Below are 23,106 nucleotides of genomic sequence, written 5' to 3' on the forward strand. Positions count from 1 at the left end.
CTCAATACTATCTAAATATAAAGCTTTGCAACCTATCGGACTTATACGAAACAATTGGCTTGCCACGCGCCTGGAAACTATCAGCGGATCTTTGTGCGAGTAAGGGACTTAACTCTGTTTAAATATGTTATGTGATAAGTGGAAATATCTTACGCTTAAAGTGTCCAATGATTTTACAGGATATGAAATGAATATTGGAAACTGTAGACGTCAGATGTGACACCCATATAATATATGTCTGTATTAATGAGGTTCTTTGGTTGGAAAAAGGTAGAGGAAAAACGGAATGTTAACCGTTGGGGTTATGCATACGACAGGCTCTGCCGATTTAAGACAAAGTTTTCGTTTCTATCTCTTGAGTAGCTTCACATTGATAAATGCGGATACTTTAGCAATATATAGGCAAATAGAAGCAATATGATGAGGCTATTTCTATTCTGACTGTATGTTCCGCCACTGTCCAAGAAATAGCTTTCAGTTGGTCCTCTACTCTAGTATATGGCCGACTGACAAATCACCTACCTACCTTTCAACTGCTATGCATATTCATTTGGACGACTTGGGAAAAATTGCATGGCTTTAGTGACGATTGTGGGAGATAAGAACAGGTTTTTTTTGACAACACATCTATCTATCAAGGATCGCCAAATACAATGTTTATTCCTTTTACAAGATATTTTAATTACTATTTACCATTCAAAACACGCGAGTGTAGTATTTATTCATTAGTTGTTTAAATGAATTACGAGTGTATCATAGCATATCATGAGGACGGTGGCGAGACTGCGTTACGAACGAGTAACACCCTTGTTTGTGTGGCATTTTTTAGAAGTTGAGATGTACAATATTGAACAAACTGTACGGATACCAACTTCATTAAATCTCTAGTTCGTGGGTGCGACATTTCGATACAGATTCGTGTACCGTTGCCAAGCAGGAATGACACATGAAGATGAGGAGATGTGTATATACTGGATGTAACAAAGAAAACAACATAATTACCACAATCGGTTAGGAAGTAAGCTGATGAAGCCAGTGAGCAGACAAAGGGAAGGGCGTGGAAGACAGAGATGTACAAATAAAGGTTCAACATTGAGCGAGTAACACCCCTCAAAATATCCAGTGTATAATTGTAGATCGAGAAGTTCCGTTGAATAACGGGCACACATCAAAACGTTGTATGTATAATTTCAGTTAACTTCACCACCAAACATGACTTCACACCCGGTTTTGTGTTTTACGTACGATACAGATGACAGAATCCTGCTGATACCACATGGCGCTCCATTTGAACAATCACCAAACAGCTTTTGAAGCCCCTCTCGTCTCTTGTGGAAAAGTCCATTCCATTCAGCATATGTATTTATGTGTTTATATCCTAACAACATCCATCTGTTTGACTTATGACGTCTTAATGTCCAACCTGTATTCCCAGGTTTAGCTTACACAGGGTCTTGTTCGGCCGTCGTCGTTAGTCCTCCTCTTCTCCTCAGAACACACAAGACCAATGACCTTGAAACGTCCACACATCCTTCCAACCATAACTCCACACCAATACTCAGTAATAGTTTTTTTTCAAAATATGAATTAAAGTTTATTGTTCCTAGTATCACTTTTGTCTATATTACTGAGTTAGATTATGTTTGCTTAAATGTATACTCATGCCAATAATGGTTGTCACCCCTGGATTTTTTTAATTGGAGGGATGAGGTGTGTGGGGAGTTGGGGTGGGCGGGGGTGACAACCATTATTGGCATGAGTATATAATGCATATTTGTCTCTGTACAATTCTCTGAAATTGCTGAAAGTTGGCCGTGGTTAGGTTTCACCTTTGTGGACAGATGACGGCATATCCAAACGTCCCTGGCATTACAGGATACACTTCACAAGCATCTCTTTACACACGTTTAGATTAAAGACCTCAGTGGTCGTACACTCTATTTAGTGTTGGCGAGTTGGTCGCACAGTAGGCCAAGTCATCGCAATTCTCTATGCGTAGATGTGTACCTTTGACATACCCGAAATCTATAACCGCGGGTTCGAATCCCGGTCCGCCATACCCATGGTCGTAGGTTTCATTAAATGGCGACCTGCATCAAACCGCCACGTTGTGATATAGCTGTTCATGGCGGCGTTACAACCAGCTCTAACTCTAACTCACTCGTACGTTCGACCGTATAATGCAGAGCATTCTGTGTGCGCTCACATTTATTGTTCAGTGTGTAATGATTATCAGTTATCAATGCACTACAAACCGCAACCAACTGGCAATACGTCAATAACAGATTAGTATGTTAATATTTATTGCCGACATCGCATTATTCTATCACGGTTATATTTCTGCAATGAGAAAGAAATGCTGATAATCAAGTATCTAGGCTATCATTTGCCCTGCCTGTTTATCCAAATACACCGTGTTTAAAGAGATGTGTCAGTGTCCATTTAGATCAAGCGTAAAGATACATACAATCAGAGATGCTTCAGTTTACTGTCTCCTAGCTACCAAGTGTCGCTATGTGATAATAGCACTATCGCAGTTTTGAAATGGTGGTAGTATCAAAATATCAAAATAAAAGTAAACATGACTCATCCTGAGAAGATCTTCATCTACAAATTTGTCAAACACCTTTTTCAGTTATTGACCAATAGATATAGATTTTTTACATCAATATTATTGATTTTTATTTTTATAAATCGAAATGCCGTCCCATAAATATAACAGCTTAAAGTTCATAAACTATCTTAAATTGACGGCGGTCTTTAAAAATACCGGCGATATACACTCATGTACAATCTATGTATTTTCACATACGTATCTTACCTTCTTTTTCCATAATACCTACACTTATCACATAATCTTTAAGCATCTGCATATGTATTGATACACGGCGTTACTGTGTAATGTCCACATCCCCGACTTCTCCGGCGTTCATCAACAGCCGCGACATGCTGCGCAGGGTTTAGTCAAACATAAAACACAAGCTATTTCTGAGATACAAAACATGTATGATCGTTCATAATTATTGTTCTAAATCGAGTCTATAAAAAGCTGATGTGGCTGCGTGAAATCTTGCTGTGCTTCAACAGCCGCAGCCGGTTGAGTATTGGTAGAAAATTGATGTCTTCATCTCCCCTGAGTCAGCGGACTTCCCTGTGACGCCGCATAACATTAGATCGTGACACGGAGTCGTCGGAGATTCAGTCCCAAGTCACTGTCCTATAATGTATACACAACCTTCAAATTCATAACAACCAACGATTTTCTTCTATTTTTATATTTTAAAGTTCAACTGGCGACAACGCCGGTATTAAGATCAAAGAGATGTCCTATGAGAAGCAATCTGCAATAACGGTGCAGGCTTTCGAGGATTTTTTAGTATGGCAAAAAAGTGTGTAGTTATATTCAATTTCTCGTTTATTTAAACTGGCATCAAGAATGGCGAACTATGTATATTTGCTCTGAGGCAGAATCCATTTGTATTTTGGACAATAAAATATGTTTAAATCACAAAGAAGCGCTGAGGCAGGGCGCTGTTGTCAACGGCGTAGTTACAGGATTACACTACAGTTTGTTCTACAAGATGGCCATCTTCACCATATACCGCTTTTACAGAATGACCATCCTCGAAGAGAGAGAGTTCTTCGAAATGACCATGATCACCATATACCGCTTTTACAGAATGACCATCCTCGAAGAGAGAGAGAGTTCTACAAGATGACCATGTTCACCATATACTGCTTTTACAGAATGACCATCCTAGAAGAGAGAGAGAGAGTTCTACAAGATGACCATCTTCACCATATACTGCTCTTACAGAATGACCATCCTCGAAGAGAGAGAGTTCTACAAGATGACCATGTTCACCATATACCGCTTTTACAGAATGACCATCCTCGAAGAGAGAGAGAGTTCTACAAGATGACCATGTTCACCATATACTGCTTTTACAGAATGACCATCCTCGAAGAGAGAGAGAGAGTTCTACAAGATGACCATGTTCACCATATACTGCTTTTACAGAATGACCATCCTTGAAGAGAGAGAGAGTTCTACAAGATGACCATGTTCACCATATACCGCTTTTACAGAATGACCATCCTCGAAGAGAGAGAGTTCTACGAGATGACCATGTTCACCATATACCGACAGAATGACCATCCTGTTCTACAAGATGACCATGTTCACCATATACTACTTTTTACAGAATGACCATCCTAGAGAGAGAGTTCTACAAGATGACCATGTTCACCATATACCGCTTTTACAGAATGACCATCCTCGAAGAGAGAGAGAGGTACTACAAGATGACCATGTTCACCATATACCGCTTTTACAGAATGACCATCCTCGAAGAGTTCTACAAGATGACCATGTTCACCATATACCGCTTTTACAGAATGACCATCCTCGAAGAGAGTTCTACAAGATGACCATGTTCACCATATACCGCTTTTACAGAATGACCATCCTCGAAGAGAGTTCTAGAGATGACCATCTACACCATATACCATGTTCACCATGATACCTCTTTTACAGAGATGACCATCCTATACGACAGAGAGAAGAGAGTTCTACAAGATGACCATCTTCACCATATACTGCTTTTACAGAATGACCATCCTCGAAGAGAGAGAGAGAGTTCTACAAGATGACCATGTTCACCATATACTGCTTTTACAGAATGACCATCCTCGAAGAGAGAGAGAGTTCTACAAGATGACCATGTTCACCATATACCGCTTTTACAGAATGACCATCCTCGAAGAGAGAGAGTTCTACGAAATGACCATGATCACAATGTGCCACCCTTACAGAAAGACCGTGTTAGAAGAGAGCTGCGAGTGTTTGTCACATGTATGGGTGTCATGCTGAGAGTGTTTCTCACGTGTACCCATGGAACATTTAACATGTCATATGCAACACACGTTTTCAGATATCGGTAACACCAATTCAGAATAGTGTCAGTGATTCACACTATACCGCCTCGAGACGCGCAACTGTGTTCAACACGTACATAAGAACACATCGTTAATTCAGATTTCTGTTTTTCGTCGTTACCAAGGGCATTAGGTTTTGCTGTTTGTTCAGGCACAGCATTTGAATGGGGTTAAATTTGCCGAGCTTTTAGTATGATTTTCATTCAATATTTTGCATTTTCCACGATTCAATCCGCAACATATTGTTGGCGCTTCGTGCCTGCCCTTTTGTCACGCGTGACATGTAAAGAACTTGAAGGTGATGGCTGGAAGGAACGGAGGTCATTCTGATTCAAACCGTTGAAAAACAGAGTGGTACATATGCAACAGCGTCTTACAAATGTGCCATTCTATGTACAGTAACATCTTACAAATGTACCATTGGTTGTACACAAGCGTTTTACAATTGTACCACTAGTTGTACACCAGCATCTTACAATTGTACCATTGGTTGTACATTGGTTGTACACCAGCGTCTTACAATTGTACCATTGGTTGTACACCAGTGTCTTACAATTGTACCATTGGTTGTACACCAGTGTCTTACAATTGTACCATTGGTTGTACACCAGCGTCTTACAATTGTACCATTGGTTGTACATCAGTGTCTTACAGTTGTACCATTGGTTGTACACCAGTGTCTTACAATTGTACCATTGGTTGTACACCAGTGTCTTACAATTGTACCATTGGTTGTACACCAGTGTCTTACAATTGTACCATTGGTTGTACATGTACAACAACACCATCCAGTGTAATACAGCGTCTTACAATTGTACCATTGGTTGTACACCAGTGTCTTACAATTGTACCATTGGTTGTACATCAGTGTCTTACAATTGTACCATTGGATGTACATTGTAGTTGTCTTGCAATTGTACCATTGGTTCTTACAATTGTACCATTGGTTGTACACCAGTGTCTTACAATTGTACCATTGGTTGTACACCAGTGTCTTACAATTGTACCATTGGTTGTACAATTGTACCATTACACCAGTGTCTTACAATTGTACCATTGGTTGTACATGAGTATCTTACAGTTGTACCATTGGTTGTACACTCAGTGTCTTACAATTGTACCATTGGTTGTACATCAGTCTTCTTACAGTTGTACCATTGGTTGTACACTAGTGTCTTACAATTGTACCATTGGTTGTACACCAGTGTCTTACAATTGTACCATTGGTTGTACACCAGTGTCTTACAATTGTACCATTGGTTATACACTTGTGTCTTACAATTGTACCACTGGATGTACATCAGTTTCTTACAGTTGTACCATTGGTTGTACACTAGTGTCTTACAATTGTACCATTGGTTGTACACTCAGTGTCTTACAATTGTACCATTGGTTGTACACCAGTGTCTTACAATTGTACCATTGGTTGTACACCAGTCGTTTGGTTGTACAAGTGTACCATTGGTTGTACATCAGTGTCTTACAATTGTACCATTGGTTGTACATCAGTGTCTTACAATTGTACCATTGGTTGTACATCAGTGTCTTACAATTGTACCATTGGTTGTACATCAGTGTCTTACAATTGTACCATTGGTTGTACACCAGCATTTCACAATGTACCATTGGTGGTACACAAGTGTCTTACAATTGTTCCATTGGTTGTACACCAGCGTTTCACCAGCTGAGTCCAGGTAACGGCTGCTGAAGGTGAGAGACGCACTGAGCCGAAGACAGTTGATCCCGCATCCTTTCAATTAGATGATAACCCTTGACAACATGACATCATTCCCTGTAGGCAATGAATTGTATCCACGTGAACACGGAGTTTGAAAATAGAAGTCATTTCATTATTGTTCTATTCATGTGTGTCACATCAAGCTGTTGGACTGCCTGTATTGTGTTAGAGGAAACTCCAAGACGACAGGGTCAATTGGTAAAACAGCGTTCTGTGCTAATGGCCACACTCTGCCTCGTGTAGGTACTGATGGTGAAAGAAGTGTATAAAACAAATTACTTCTCGAAGCCTTTAAAAATTTACATTTGAGAGAAGATGAAAAGCTTTCATATCTGTAATGCGCATTGTTAATAGTTAATAATAACACCTCTTTGTGCTGAATGAGAGCTCCTCCCAGCACCGAGTGCCAGCATAAAGGGAGGCAACTCTGCGTGGAGTAGAGCGAGAACTGCCTGAGTATCCATGGTCACTTGCTATCACGTGACAGAGGGACGGCCTCGTGCCCGTTCACATATCTGTATTGTCTTGCGAGAGGAACGCTGATAGTTTAGTAAACGCTGACACTGATCGTTTTTTAGCAGTGAAATTTCAATATGAAATGTCTATTGTAAGCAGAGCCAGGGTAACGGTGCCTGTGGCCATTTTGCAATAGGAGCCAGAATTTTACTTGAATTCATTACATAAATAAACCTCACTGGTACCTAAATTTGTTAACCTTTTTTGTGTATTCATAACAAGGAATAAACCCTGCAGCTGGGAGTGAACATATGTGACTGTTGCTTTACTCGTTTTATGTAAGGGGTGTTTAGATATACTCAATGGTGCACGGGTTCTTCATCGCCTAAACATGACATAGTCAAATTGTATTTATGTGACTCGTTAAGACCATTAACTCTTTCAGATTTTCATAACTCATTATAGAATCATTGTCAAGCAGATGATGTTTGGAAATAATAAAAGCGCTTTTAAAGTACAGCCTCATTCAAACAATGATTAAGGTTTAATTTCAACTACAGCATGAAAGACATTGGTAAATATTGGAATACGTGATCGAGTCAACATATGAAATATGTCATTAACTTATAACTCGCTGTGGGCGCTTTGGATCGCCGAGAGGGGAGGAGCGCTCATAGGCGTGTTGTACAATCTATGCCTTGCATCATTCAATAACGCGGGTTTGTGTAATTTGTTGATTATCATATCAGGGGAAGTGAAGACAATCAGGTGGAAAATTAAGCAGGGAATATGATTCCTGCGACAACACCAGCTGGGTGGAAGCAGTAGATACTAACAGTACTAACTGGTATACTTAAATTACAGCAGTAGATTCCAGTGACAGTAGTAAGTGACAGTGCTAAGTGGTACACTTAAATTACGGTGGTACATTCAATAGACAATACTTACTGGTATATTTAAATTACCTTAGTACATTTCAGCGACAGTACCTACTTGTATATTTAAATTACCTTAGTACATTTCAGCGACAGTACCTACTTGTATATTTAAATTACCTTAGTACATTTCAGCGACAGTACTTACTGGTATATTTAAATTACCTTAGTACATTTCAGCGACAGTACTTACTGGTATACCTTAATTACGGTTGTAGATTCCAGTGACAGTGCTAACCGGTATACCTAAATTATGGTTGTAGATTCTGGTGACAGTGCTAACCGGTATACCTAAATTATGGTTGTAGATTCTGGTGACAGTACCAAACGTATACCTAAATTATGGTTGTAGATTCCAGTGACAGTGCTAACTGCTATACATTCGTTAAACGCGTCAAGTCACGACCCCTTAAAAGGTTTTCTCTCAGCAGGATATCTAAAGTAGGTTATGTGAAGGGGTTGTGTGAAGTAGGTTTTGCAAGCGCCTACTTAAATACACATCTTCAGAGTTAACAGGCAGTGAAGGGTGTCGTGATGCGCATTCTCAATGGTTAAGCTTGTTGAATCGTGTTAATGCATTCTCTACTGCACCGGGCATGTGTGTATGAATACGCTCCAAGAGGAATCATCCCAGTAAAACTGATCGAATCGAGTGAGGAACGAATTATTATCAGATATTACAGCTAAAACGAAAAGAACGGTCGGGCAATTACTGCCATGTATCGGCGTAACCATCGATAGCTGATGCTCTGATGCCGGCTGACGTCAACGTTGGGCCATATTTTATTGGCTGAAATAACTTGAACATAAAGTTATCGAGCCATTCTTCTTTCTCCAGTGGATCCTTCTGAAGCTGCAAGCGCCCTAGTCCCGACAGCCAGCTCTCGGTCTTTCCGCGTAATTCAGTCCTATAGTAGGCCCTCCACTCAGCTCTCATAATGTTCTTTAGAACCCAATTGAGTGCAACACTCGACTGATACCGTTCTCACTAGGCTCAACACTGTAGATCTCGCTAGATTCAGGAACACAGTTGGCTCTCTTAGATCCCATTAGATTCAACAATGCCATCCTCGGCACCTACGGATCCCACTTACTTTCAAATATACTCGGATCCTACAAATCGCAATCGATTATTACAGTTGGCTCCTCCAGACCATACCAGATTAAGTCATACATTGGTTTCAACAGATCTGACGAAATTTAACAATATATCCGGCCCCTACACACCACGTTAGAATCAGTCATACCATTGGCTCCTATAGATCTAGGAATTAAACAATACATCCGACCCCTACACACCACGTTAGAATCAGTCATACCATTGGCTCCTATAGATCTAGGAATTAAACAGTGCTTTCGGCTCCCAAAGAGCGCACTAAAGTCAGCACTACACTCAGCTCAAGCAGAGAGCACTAAAATTCTGAAACTGCAGTTTGCTCATACAAAACGCACTAAACTTAACACTATAGTTGACTCCCACAGATCCCTCCAGATTTAGCACAGTCTTCGCCTCGTGAAGTCACACAGTGACATAATTGGCCCCTTCAGATCTAGATTCAACCATGTATTCACCTACTACAGATGCCACTAGTTTCAACAATACACTCGGAAACAGATCGTCCTTCATGGTGTACCGTGACATGGTATACCGTGACATTGTGTGCCGTGACATGGTATACCGTGACATTGTGTGCCGTGACATGGTATACCGTGACGTTCTGTGCCGTGACATGGTGTGTCGTGACATGGTGCTTTGTGTGCCGTGACATTGTGTGCCTTGACATTGTGTGCCATGACATTGTGCTTTGTGTGCTGTGACATTGTGTGCCTTGACATGGTGTGCCGTGACATGGTGCTTTGTGTGCCGTGACCTGGTGCTTTGTGTGCCGTGACATCGTGCTTTGTGTGCCGTGACATTGTGTGCCGTGACGTGGTATGCCGTGATATGGCGTGCCGTGACATGGTGTGCCGTAACATTGTGTACCCTGCCGTGACATTGTGTGCCGTGTCATGGTGTACCGTGACATGGCCTGCAGAGACATGGTGTGCTATGACATAGTGTGCCGTGACATGGTGTGCCGTGACGTAGTATGCCGTGACATGGCGTGCCGTGACATCGCGTGCCGTAGATGGGGATACAAGGATGAGGATACAACACTGCACGAGTGACGTGGAGTGACATCGCGTGCCGTAGATGGGGATACAAGGATGAGGATACAACACTGCACGAGTGACGTGGAGTGTTGCCAATTAACGTAGTATACAATCTGGTAGACCAGATGTCATGTTGTTTGTGTGACGGGTAAGATGTCTGTGTGACGTGACTGGGTGTTTTGTCTGTGGTATAGTCAGTCCGTTGTGTGCGTAACGTTTTGTACAGCCTGGGTGACATGGCATTTTGCCTGTGTGATCCGTCTATGTGTCATGGTGTGCTGTCTATGTGAAGTGCAGTAATGCGTGACGGTGCCTTGTCTTTTATACCGGATGAGTTGTTTGTATTACTGAATTCTTTATGAATCTGTCAAGTTGGCTCTTTACAACTAGCGAAATCGAAGCACCCTGAAAATAACGTTACATACAATTTTAAGAAATTAAAGATTCTCCTGAACAGTAGGTTCTCACATCCTCGAAACCTTCAAACAGCTGAAATATCCTCATACACGAACACAACACACGTTTATCCCGTCGTCCCTGACAACGCTGCTGCAGAAATATGGTCACTACAAATCGCCAGTCAAAGAGTTAATCTCTCCCGATGTCTGTTGCAGTACTCTCGGAACTGTCGTGTGACCCTTGCACTTTAAATGAATGAAAATGTAGAAGTGGGGTTGCTAACTGTTTGGATGAAGATCCCAACTAAGGTCGACAAGAACAAGGTCATAACATTTCCTCAGTTCCGCAACAGGGTTTGATCAGCAAAGGTCCGGTCATAACTGCACTGGTCTTCCAATGAACCCTCTGAAATAAACATCACTCGCTTCCGTCTAGTCATTTCTCTTGTTGTGGAAACCCAATCGTTAATATTGATAATGTTTAAAGTACACATGGTCATGATACCTGATTGGTTATTTTTTTTATTGGTAAAGACTCAAGCTTCACAAATGGAAGAACATGTAGAGCACGTTGAAATACAACGCTGTACCGTAACATTAACACAGTGAGGGAGTTGAAATACAACGCTGTACCGTAACATTAACACAGTGAGGGAGTTGAAATACAACGCTGTACCGTAACATTAACACAGTGAGGGAGTTGAAATACAACGCTGTACCGTAACATTAACACAGTGAGGGAGTTGAAATACAACGCTGTACCGTAACATTAACACAGTGAGGGAGTTGAAATACAACGCTGTACCGTAACATTAACACAGTGAGGGAGTTGCCCGTGGATGTTACAGCGGAATTACATCGGCGAACGTGGGCCGTACTCTTATACAGCTGAGGTCGGATCCCACTCACTGGCTACAGGAAGAAGGACGTTTTTAAGAACATCCCCCAAGCCACTTCCTTGTTAGGGCTCCATTGCCATGCATGAGAAGAAACCGAATTTATTGTGTGGAATGAAATACAAGGCAAACTCATTTGTGAATAATGACCGACCTCAATCCCCTCGTGGCCATTTTGTCACTTACAGAGTTGTCGCTTACATTGCCTTCTATTACTGGGGCTGACGCCTTAACGCAACACTCACCAGAAGGAATAGCCCCAAATCGGGCTGCATATTGATTGATGTCACAAGTGAAACATTCCATAAACTGTGTGGCATGTATACATGTGCCCCTCGTAGGGGTTGTCAACAAATCAGTATCGGAATATGTAATGCCCAGTGCTTACATGAGACAGAACATAAGTAGACAAATCCACGTTGTCCACTTCTCTTAAGCACGAGTAGGTTCCTATGTTTGGACATAAGTAACCTGTTACTGGATACATGTATGCAGAATGGAGGAACTTATGAACAACTTCAGAACATAACTTATATAATTATCACAGCAAATCAAGTTGGATTTAAATCGACGATGCAAAATTGTTTCTAAAATGCATTGAAGTTCCTTATTTCTGTATATTTAGATGCACAGGAGAAATGAACCGTTTATATCTGTTTCACCATCGTTATTTTCTTTCTGACATTTAAAGAACATATCGTCTTTAGTTGCAGCAGAATCAGTATCTCATTCAATGTGAAATATAGAAATATCTATTGATGTGTAAGTTGCACACATTGTTAACACTAACATATTTATCCGGGGACACATCCTCACGGGTCCTCCCTGTGCTGATCGTTATGGAGGATTTGACTTAAATTGGTGTGTGAACCACACAGCCTTTCTACAACATCCCTGTACCTTTGATAACTTAGCCTAACGTGTGGAGGACTTTGTCCTTTAAACACTGACAACGTAACTTATATTTGAGTACCCTGGACAGATAGATTCAAACATGCGGTAATGTATGCTTTGTGACCGCATAGGCATTTGTATATCTTACCTTACATATAAAATACTTACATTGTATTACTTAAACACAGTTTGATAATGTCAAATGACGCTGTTAGTGCGATGTGCATCTGGAGAAATGTAAGCCGCCGCAATTCAAGCTCCCTACAACGAAAGAGCGTCGTGTGTTGTTTCTGAAATTGGATTTCCGATGTACGAGATAATGAAGAGAGACTAAACAAAAGCAATTTGTCGTCTTCGGCTCGCCTGGGAAAGACAACGCATCGTATTTTATATAAGAAATTTTATTCAAACACGGCACCAAGATAAATTCGTCGTATTCTGGTTCCTGGTTCTCGGTACACGGCAACGTACAGTGCACAACAAACAGTGTTCCCGAAAAGATAGGTCCAAGGCCTATATGACAAAGCCTTATTAAATTTTCAAAGTCATCGCCAAGGAAAATACTTCTTGCTAACCCGAGGAAACAATTTCCATTGGACGCAAAAGGGAGGAAATTATACGAATGGGTCAGTGAAGGTCAGTGATGACACCAGGCCCCGATTTCTCGAAACAAACTGAGTTTGACAATTTGAAACTGCTGAATTTTTAACTCAACTGCATTTTTAAAATAAAAAAGCCCAAACAACATAAGTATTCTATCCACCAAACTCAAGTTGCCAACTATGTTTGAATTTAATATCAATTTCAGTTCATTGTGGGAAATGCATTTTCTCAAATTTGATTAAAAACTCTAACTTAAGTCAAAACTTGACTTAAGCATGTCCTACCATACACGCATGATCCTACACTGACATACATCCCATGAACAAGTAGTCATATGTTGCCTGACAACAGTACCCCTGTAACGTGACGGTGCGCTGTTGCTATAGAAAACATCCAGGTGACGCTAGTCGTTGGCATGCCCATATTTATGTCATGTCTGTGTATTTGAGTTTCTTCGCGTGAAGTTGTGAAGGGAGTCGTACTGACTGACTGAGTTTGGTTTTACGCCGCTTTTAGCAATATTCCAGCAACATCACGGCGGGGGACACCAGAAATGGGCTTCACACATTGTTCCCATGTGGGGATTCGAACCCGGGTCTTTGGCGTGACGAGCCAACGCTTTAACCACTAGGCTACCCTACCGCCCCGAAGGGAGTCGTAACATGTGGTCGAGGATGCAGTTGTAAACTACAGTGGCTCAACCAGGAGGGGCCGTTTGAGCATTGTTAAGCTCAACGGCAGGTAGCCTGGACTTTGGAGGAAAAGCATCTGTGTTTACCAGTGCAAAAACAACACAAATCTCCTCTTCATGTAGGACTTCCTTAGTTGCAAAGAAGATGTCATATACAAATGTAATATCTGAGTTATGTGATAAAACACCCCTATATTCTATTCATTTTAACACTTGAGTAGTATCACAGTCATTTTCAAACTGACGAGCCTCACAGCCATTATATTTTGTCAAAGTATGCAGATAGGTTATCAGTTGACCTGTGTTCATGTTATTTCACCATTTATCATAAGGTTTTCCTAGTTGAGCAGTGTTTGATTAACATTGCGCGTTGGTTTAACGTGGGAGTTTTAGAAAATCAGTTCTATAGCGTTTTCTTCTTGTGAGAAACTCACGAGCATGGGTAGGTACTAGACTTTTCTCTGCGAAACCAGTAGAAATAGATAGGGAACGTTGTTTTGGCATGCGCCGGTGCCTTTGACATATGGGTAGCCTAAACATCCAGTTGATGTAAAGCTGTTTAACGCCTCAGCAATATTTCAACCGTGCGACGACTTGGTATAAATATTTAAGACCAGACAATCCAGTGATCGATATCATGAACAATGACTATGCTGTCGGTCTACGATAACACGCAATCATCCACGACATTCGTCAAGTAGCCTCGTACGATAGGAATGTGCTGTGCGACCAGCTCTAACCGGAATCAACAAGGGAGGCAGACTCACAGGCGTATCTAGCAGATGTATCCATGAGTTCATCAGTTATTGATGAGTGAATTACTCATTGACGTCAAAAAAATATGTCAGTCAGTTTTCTATAGGTGTGCCTGAGAACGGAGGAGAGATTCTATATGACTAATGCACGTTTACGTTTTTGTTGTTTTGACAAGGCTTTGTTTAACACACAAAACAGCTGTGTTGAAGATGTATACGCTGCCTCGTTACGTTGCCAGGTGTATACGTCAATACTCGAAGTGTTCCAAGACAGGTGCCAGTGTCAGATATACACTGGTGTCCCCAAGGAGCTTGAGTCGGCTTGGGTGTTTTCTTTTCTGTCGGGGGCACACCCCCGAGTTGTGTTGCTCAGTCGCGCAAGGCCTTGGAAGCATGATTCGTTCTGAAGAAGATTGTTGGTGTGTCAACCCTTGCTGGTTCTAGGTATGTGTCCAGTTGGGAAACACCGTCTGAAAAAGATGTTCACAGCAGACTAACACAAAACATATATTTTACTCGAGAGCCTTTTATTCGTTCTTAAATGCGCCACACGTACACAACAAAGTATGTTACGCAACAGGCAGACGCTGAAACTGCTTGAAACGCTATAAGATAGCTAGCAACAGAATTTAAAAGAATTCGGAACATCTGTAAAAATTACCCTGTGAAAGGGCAAACATTTTTTTTTCCACAATGTATTTGCTACAGATGATGGCGCATTGCATACATTCTGAAGACATTGCGGCCAATGCTCCTCTCCACCCAAAACAAGTTTTCTCTGGAAAACTATGGATGAAACATCAGGCAGGGTTTAACACCTCGGTACAAAACAGCAGGTTAACATCACATGTTAACAAGAGATATTATCAACTGATGAACCCATGAGGACGGATGTGATGCCAAAGAAAAACCAAGAGCAATAATCAATTAGAATTTGGGATTCGAGTGAGTCGGTATTGTTTTACCCTTCTTTAATGAATAGTCCAGCAATATCAAAGCGGGGACACCAGGAATGGGCTTCACACATTGTATCCATGTGAGGAATCGAACCCGGGTCTTCAGTGCGACGAGCAGACAGTGGTATATATATATATCTTTGTTACCTTGACACTAGGACACACTATAACGTACGTCTATGACGCATATTATTTCTTGATACTAAACATCCTCTTTTGCACTTTTCGAAGCGGGTATTCTGAAATACTGAAATTCTGAAAGTTTTACCGTAGTCATTTCTGTGCAACACAGTCAATGTCTGCTGGAAGTACTTCTTGTATTGCTATCACTTCACATTTTCGGTGTTCATTTCTGCTATTTCATCATCATCTTTGTACTACCTTTCTAGCTAATTACGAGTACGAGTATGTGAAATGAACGAATTCTTCCTATTATGACATTATTTGTTGTGAACTAAAGCGCAAATGCATCTAATGGAAATCGTGTTGTGCGATCATGCCATCGCATATTGTCATCTCGTGATCGCATATTGCCATCTCGTCATAGCATCTTGTGATCTCGCCTTAGCCTATTGGCATCTCGTCATAGCATATTGTCATCACGTCATCTATGAACATCTTATAACATCTTATCATCATAACATCACAATCTGCATCTTTTCATCTCATCGTGTCATAATATTATCGTAGCGTGCCATCGTGACATCGCATCTTGGTATCGTGTCAGACCCGTGAAGATCCGGGTTTGAATTGATCTTCGGTAATCCATGCTTGTCGTAAGAGGCGACTAACGGGATCAGGTGGTCAGGCTCGCCGACTTGTTTGACACATGCCATCGGTTCCAGATCGGTGCTCATGCTGTTGATCGCTGGATTGCCTGGTCCAGACTCGATTATTTACAGACCGCCGCCATATAGCTGGAATATTGCTGAGTGCGGCGTAAAACTAAACGCACTCACTCACTGGTATCGTGTCATTGTATCGTATGATAATGACGTCACAATATCAATCTTGTCATCGTATCATGTCATCGTATCATGTCATTGCATCGTGTCACTGCGCATGCCCTTCGTGCCACTGCATTGTGTCTTCGTGTTCTTGGATAATGGCTCTCAATGTCAGAAATCAGCCACAATATCATCTCCATGAACGGCTGCACTCAAACAGCAGATGTAAGCTGAAATAAACAAATGGATGACATTAACTGTCCTCGATGCTATTGTTAACACCTGTAGACACACAGAAATTGCACTTACATGCATGGCTCCGGCATCCATTTGGCCTCTCGTAAAATGAGGGTGATTGGGTGTGGCTCGTTATGTTTTAGCTGGATAGTTAAATGTGTTCTTATTTATCCTATTTATTATTTAAATATGTGTGGGTGAGTGACCGAGTGAACACATAACGTATTGTCACGACAATACTTTATGTCTTTTAGTGTCTGGAGTAAAATCGTTGTGCTAATTGGGCTTTCCAGAATTATTACATTCTTCTCGAATCCAAGAATCGTGTTGATGATCAGTTTGGGTCTATCATTGTCCTACCCATGTTTTTGTGGTTCCCTGAATTGACAGAGGTCTTCGTACTGTGTTACTTTTGGATGAAAGATTGTACATACAGCTAATTAAAATCCCCAACACGTTAACTGAGGATATGTTCATTATCAACATGAGAATGTGCAAGAACGGTCCTAAGCTTTTATTTATCCCATGCCTGTACTTGACACAGTAGCTAGATGTAGTTCTAAAACTGTCTGTTTCCGCTCATTCAGTCTCTGTGTCTTGGCAGTGATTGAACGAGTTGATTAGATTACCGGTTCACAAATAAATGATGATATATAATATATATGATCCCTAACGAGAGTCTGTACATGAAATATATCGCTTGAGATATATTTATTATTTGGCGAACCGTTGGCTTCGTCGAGTGGAGGCCATAAAGAGAAAAGAAATTAGATGACGAGCTACGAGATTCCGTTTCAATTAATTATGAAATCAATACCATCGCAGATAAGTCTTAGTATGTATAGGCCTGAGGGTATCTACATCGCAGTCACCATGCATGCCTCTCTCTCTCTCTCACATACAAAAACACGCTCACAACACGCACACGCGCACGCACTCTCTCTCTTACACACACACGCACACGCACACGCTTTCGCGGCACTTCTAGCACAACTTTGGTTTTCGCTTTACCGGGAATAGGGAATATTGAAATTTCGCTTTCCCGGGCCGACACCAGGTAGATAGGTAGGTAAGTGGGTAGGTAGGTAGGTAGGTAGGTAGGTAGCTTGGTAGGTAGGTAGGTAGAGGTAGGTAGGTAGTAGGTAGCTTGGTTGGTAGGTAGGTAGAGGTAGGTAGGTAGGTAGGTAGCTTGGTAGGTAGGTAGATAGGTAGGTAGGTAGATAGGTAGGTTGAATGGATGGATGGATCGAAAGATGGATGGATCGAAGGATAGATGGAATAGATGCTGTTGTAACAGATCACGTGAATTCTTCCCTCAGTCCAGTGTGCGCGCCGGTGTGTGCAGAGATATGCCATTGTTTCAGATCACGAATAAATACGTTTTGTTCACCTTGGGTCAGTGCGGCAACGTCGAAGTCAAGTATTGTCTACTTGTTCGTAGTTTGTACTGTGCCTCGGTTCTGAAATAATAAAGAGCGAGTGCCCCTTCCAATCATCGCCAACTGGGTTGTCTCCTTTGCAGCTGCCCAATGAGCTTTCTCCGTGTCGGGAGGTCGCCCAGTGGTAAAGTACGGGTGCCACAGACACAATCGTCCGTTTATATGGCCGTCCGTCCTAGTCGCAATGAGACGGTAGCCATATACGGTGATATTTCTCTGTGTGATGATCGACAAATGAAACGGTCGCTTGATACGTTGATTGCCTTTTGTGATGGTCGTACTATCGGTAGTTGCCCTGTGTGATGGCCGTATTATCGGTGGCTGCTCTGTGTGAGGGTCGACCTATCGGTGGTTGCCTTGTGTGAGGGTCGACCTATCGGTGGTTGTCTTGTGTGATGGTCGACCTATCGGTGTTGCTCTGTGTGAGGGTCGACCTGTCGGTGGTTGCCTTTTGTGAGGGTCGACCTATCGGTGGTTGCTCTGTGTGAGGGTCGACCTGTCGGTGGTTGCCTTTTGTGAGGGTCGACCTGTCGGTGGTTGCCTTTTGTGATGGTCGTACTATCGGTAGTTGTCCTGTGTGATGGCCGTATTATCGGTGGCTGCTCTGTGTGAGGGTCGACCTATCGGTGGTTGCCTTGTGTGAGGGTCGACCTATCGGTGGTTGCCTTGTTTGATGGTCGACCTATCGGTGGTTGCCTCTGGTGATGGTCGTACTATCGGTAGTTGCCCTGTGTGATGGCCGTATTATCGGTGGCTGCTCTGTGTGAGGGTCGACCTGTCGGTGGTTGCCTTGTGTGAGGGTCGACCTATCGGTGGTTGCCTTGTGTGAGGGTCAACCTATCGGTAGTTGCTCTGTGTCAGGGTCGACTTGTCGGTGGTTGCCCTGTGTGAGGGTCGACTTGTCGGTGATTGCCCTGTGTCAGGGTCGACCTGTCGGTGGATGAGTCTTTTAGAGTGATGCACTTCCTGGTTGTCGACAAGTGACAGTCGCTCTGTTTGAATATTGTATATCACACGGGTCGACTAGGAGGATTGTAATCCCGGATGACGGTCGTTTAACGGTCGAGCAGTTAGATGGTTGCCCTATTCAAACATCCATGAGCATGATGGTGACCCCGGTGACGATCGAACAGCAAGGCGATGACCCTGTTTGGTATTCGAGTAATTAGCTTGGCTTCTGTTTCGCTGTTTGCCTTTTTCGGGTGCCTCGAATACAAGTGGTCACCCTGAACTTGTTGGTACGTGCGATGGTCCACCAGTACTGGACATACACTTAGGCCGTCGTCCACTATATTGGTAGCCATATTCCGTGTGTCACCAGTGACCGGTCCGGGTGGTACCGTGTAGTGCCACGGTTTGTACGATATCGGGTTGATCACCTTGCATTCATTTCTCGTGTGGCATATAGAGGGAGTGTGTGTTGGCCGCCATACGGCGTACTTGTGTGTGCAAGCCTGGTATGGAGGGTCATCGAAGATACTTGAGGTTTTATGGCCTCAGCAGGAGGGAGTATCGGCCTTTGCTTCCAACAGTAATCAATAACAGCCAGACGTAAAATTAATAACATCACTTTCTTATTAATTTGCCCGTATGCCGACAACATAGACTCTATAACATACGTCAGATTATTCAATACAGTTCTTTCTTTCAGACAATGTTCTTTGTGTTACTATCAGTGTGAATGTAAACTCTGCGATAAACTTTGTGGGGTGTCGGTAAATCGGTGCGGCATGTGCTCTTCTGAAGCTACAATTGTGCACTCCTGGCAAAACCGTGGTGCTCCCCTGGGCTACAAAAGGTGCACTCCTAGCAGACAACTGTGCGCTCCTGGCAAAACCGTGGTGCTCCCCTGGGCTACAAAAGGTGCACTCCTAGCAGACAACTGTGCGCTCCTGGCACTGCAGTTGCGCACTCCTGGTTCTACAAAGCGTTACTTCTGGCTTCCACAAGAGTGTGCTCCTGGCATAATAATGCTGGCCCTCGACTCGCTGGACCAGCCTCCTCCAAGAGGCTTTCTCTTCCCTCGACACGATACGTTGTGAGAGAATGTCGATAGTAGTCCTTGTGTCTTTGAGTTGGCGCTTCCTCCACTGTTGTATCGAGTTAGATACACGTGTTGACTAGGCAAACTCTTAAATGCATCGCCGATCGACCAGCATGATGTTCAAGTGGAGTCATAACAAATGTACTGGTGTGAGTCAACATCAGATGGTGGTGGGGACATACACTTTCTGCCTTTACATGCATGAAGGGCGGCTGGGGGAGCATTGCCGGAACACTGGAACCCTCAAGTGCCCAACTCCACCGCAACGGTGGCTGCCTCTTGCTCAAGTGCTGACGCAACAAAACCATTGTCCTCCAACTAAGCCTGTACGAAAAGCCGTTTGAGAAGCCGTTGTGTAATTGACTCACCGAATAATATCGCTTCCGGTGGCGATCAGTTGATCTTTTGTAGTAACATGCAGAAGGCTACTTGATCAATGAATCATGTATAGACCCAATCAATACACGGTCAAAATATCATTTAAGATTGTATTGACCGCATTTCTTTCCATCTATCATATCATGTTGAATTCACACAGTTCCCTTGACTACTTGCTGGCAGTATATTAGGAAGGAAAGAAATGTTCTTTCTTCGGGAATTCAATAAGGGATGTAATGTGGGGTATTTCTTTCTAAATTGCTTTCCACATTGTGTAGACGAATAATGGAAACGTGTAGTTGTATAGGAGAGAGGCTTCACAGGAGTTCTAGTGGTTTCATTTCGAAAGAAGAGTAAATCCGAAAGTTCTCTGTAAACATCCGATTTTCCCTCTTTTATCGTGATAAATAAAGATGCGTTCATAACTTAATACAAAAACGATAGCGATTGAATAATATTTTTTCTTCCCATAAAAATGTGAATGTACTCATTGAACTAGCGTCGAAAATAATACCCTACAAAGAACTCTGTGTTCTGGAGAAGTTGGATGTGTTTGTTTCGCAAGTTCAAAACGATCATGTTTAGTCTCCGGCATTTGAAGTTATCACCTAATGACTTAGCAATCCGGTTGTTTGAAACTGGATTGTGAAAAAAACATATAGCGACAACACCAACACCACATACCTCCAACATGCATCACTACCAACACAGAGACCACCTACCTCTGTCAAACATACATCAGTACCAACACCGAGATCACCTACATCTGTCAAAAATACATGACTACCAACACCGATACCACCTACATCTGTCAAAGATGCACCACTACCAACAACGAGATCACGTACCTCTGTCAAACATACATCACTACCAACAACGAGACCACCTACCTCTGTCAAAGATACACCACTACCAACAACGAGATCACGTACCTCTGTCAAACATACATCACTACCAACACCGAGACCACCTACCTCTGTCAAACATACCTCAGTACCAACACTGAGACCACCTGACCGCTTCCATGGTGTAGTGGTTAGAACGTCCGCCCGGAGAGCGGAAGGGCGCGGGTTCGATGCCCGACCGCGTCATACCAAAGACGTTAAAATATGGTACTTGTTGGTCCCTGCGTGGCGCTCGGCATTAATGGGTACATCAAGGACTGGTCGGCTCGGAGTCAGTATACTGTGTCTGAGTGGGGTATTCATGCTTCACTGCGGCATGGTATCTCAGTGGGCTAGCACTATAAAACCAGCTTAAGTCTGGGCTAGTACAAGCAGCTGCACATACACATACACACGCATGCAAGTCGTCATATGAGCGAAGTATTCTCAAGCACGACGTAAAACTCAATTTCACCTCACCTCACACAGACCACCTACCTCTGTCAAGCACCCATCACTACCAACACCGAGACCATCTACCTCTGTCAAGCACCCATCACTACCAACAGCGAGACCACCTGCTTTTGTGAAACATACATGACTACCAACACCGAGACCACCTACCTCTGTCAAGCACCCATCACTACCAACAGCGAGACCACCTGCTTTTGTAAAAACGTACATCACTACCAACACCGAGACCACCTACCTCTGTCAAACATACACCACTACCAACAACGAGACCACCTACCGCTGTCAGGCACCCATCACTACCAAGTATATTTTCCATAATACTCTTACAAAACATCTGTCACAAGTGATGTCTGCTTGACAGATTGTCGAGGAAACTGCCGTGGTCATGTATGGTGTTGAACAGTGATGCATGAAGAGTGTGGGTGGATACATATACTGCATGTGATTCTGTTGCTGATCAAGCAATATTTCGTTGGCGATTCGTATGTTTTTTTCATTAGTGAAAGATTAGACCATGCTTGCTGACATCCTGGCTGGGTATGTGCTGTATTATTATGCTGAGCAATATCACGAAATGTGGGAAATGTTGTCAGCAAATAATTTTATGCTAACGATTAAATAAGCGGCCAGTCGAGTTAGGGTTATTGATGCGTTTAGTTATAACAATGGGCGTCAGTAGGATGTTGCTCTGGATTTTTTTTCACCACAGTAAACGGACAGACATTCTCAGATCAGTTCCTATTTGCGCAATAGATAATTGGGTGAGTGGCTTTTTACGCCGCTTTTACAAACATTTCATCCAGTTTATAACCACCGCGTCATACTTTGTATCCATTGAGTATACGTTGTACCCTTTGAGTCATACTTTGTACCCTATGAGTCATACTTTGTACCCTTTGAGTCATACTTTGTATCCTTTGTCATACTTCGTACCTTTGAGTCATACTTTGTATCCTTGGAGTCATACTTTGTACCCTTTGAGTCATACTTTGTATCATTTGTCATACTTTGTATCCTTTGAGTCATACTTTGTACCCTTTGAGTCATCCTTTGTCATATTTTGTACCCTTTGAGTCATACTTTGTATCCTTTGAGTCATACTTTGTACCTTTGAGTCATACTTTGTACCCTTTGAGCCATACTTTGTACCTTTGAGTCATACTTTGTACCCTTTGAGTCATACTTTGTATCCTTTGTCATATTTTGTACCCTTTGAGTCATACTTTGTACCCTTTGAGTCATACTTTGTATCCTTGGAGTCATACTTTGTACCCTTTGAGTCATACTTT

Source organism: Haliotis rubra, unplaced genomic scaffold, assembly GCF_003918875.1.
Source record: "Haliotis rubra isolate DU_JTF1 unplaced genomic scaffold, ASM391887v1 Scf46, whole genome shotgun sequence".
In the NCBI taxonomy this organism is placed as follows: Eukaryota; Metazoa; Mollusca; class Gastropoda; order Lepetellida; family Haliotidae; genus Haliotis; species Haliotis rubra.